The following is a 1,597-nucleotide window of genomic DNA, read 5'->3' on the forward strand; positions in this document are numbered from 1 at the left end:
GAGTAAGTAAGAGCTGTTATAGGAGCATATTAGAGTTAAATTAGAGCACGCAACGCGAATAAATCTATTGCAATGAAATAATCTGAACTTAATGAAAATTAATAAAAATAAATTGTAAATATATTGAAAAATAAAGAGAAAATGTAGAAAAATTAGGAGAAATATTAAATTACTTTTAAAACATATATGTATTTATATAAAGAAGCAGGTTTGGTAAAAAACATGTTTTAAACGTGTTTTAAACAGTTTAAAACATGCTAAATTGATGTTTTTAATATGTTTTAAATATGTTTTTTTTATAGTACTGTTCAAAGCATATTTGAAGCATTAAAAACATATTCAAGAAGAAACATAATATGTTTTATTCTTAAGAAAAAAACATTAGTCTTTACCAACCCTGTAAAGAAGTATTCAAATATTACATAATTGTAAATATATGCTATAAAAATGTTGTGAGTTGATATAAAAAAAAATTTATATATATGTATATGTCCAAAAAATAAATTTAAAATACAATAAATAAAAAATTTAATATATTTTATATAGAAAACATATATATTTATTAATACAATATATTACAATAATTTTGATAATTATACTAAGACATATAATATATACATACAATACAAAGCACTGCATGTTAAAATATTAAAAGGGAATGTTTTATTAATGAACAAAATCAAGAGATATTTCATTTTTTCTATATTTCCATTTCTTTATTTTATTTGTAATATATTCCATGTTTAATATGTGTGAAATTTATGATGCATGTAACAGCCACAAGCTTCATTAACCGAAATTGTTGAATTGTGATCTAAGATCAAAGTGCTCTTCCAAGAGAATTGCTAACCTATATAGTTATATAGGTTAACTATTCTCTCAAAAAGAAATCTTTCTTGCTCGGTTTTCTTTATTTTTGTTCACTTTTTCACTTTATTTCACTTTTTCACGAGACTAGTCTCTTGAGGTTTCTTAAGCCGGCGGCAAACGATGCTTGTTTTCCTACTGGATTGCTAGCTGGATTAGAATCTTGCGTATTGGCTGCGATGCTGTCAGTGCTAGCATCGCAGCCAATATAGTGGCAAGATTCTAATCCAGCTAGCAATCCAGCAGGAAAACAAGCATCGTGTGCCGCAGGCTACACAACACTTCGCTAAATGGACGATGTACGATTGCACGTTATATTTCCCTCCAAATTTCTACTCTCAGCTCTTTAAATGGAACATTGAAACGGTCATTTCAATAGAGAGAGAGCATAAAGAAGGAGGAAATGAGACGGGGCAACTTGCTTATTTGACGCATGCGCACTCCATTTTGGCCAACATAAAATCGAGAGAGTTGCGCTACTGTATATACTGTGGCATGGGTCTAATAGTCGTAACGTCAGTATGTGATCAAGGCGGAACTAATTGTAAAGCAATACAACATCTTATTGCTGATTCAAAACGGCAGGCGTCTATTAATAATCAAATACTAACAGAAAATGTTATTATCATTAATAATCAACCAATAGTTCCTCTATATCAGTGCTCGGAATTAGTTGCTCATTTCGAGCAGATTCCTGAGGCGACCCCCACTACCACTCGAAACTCGGCGG

Source organism: Trachymyrmex cornetzi, unplaced genomic scaffold (genome assembly GCF_001594075.2).
Source record: "Trachymyrmex cornetzi isolate Tcor2-1 unplaced genomic scaffold, Tcor1.1 scaffold118, whole genome shotgun sequence".
NCBI classification, from domain to species: domain Eukaryota; kingdom Metazoa; phylum Arthropoda; class Insecta; order Hymenoptera; family Formicidae; genus Trachymyrmex; species Trachymyrmex cornetzi.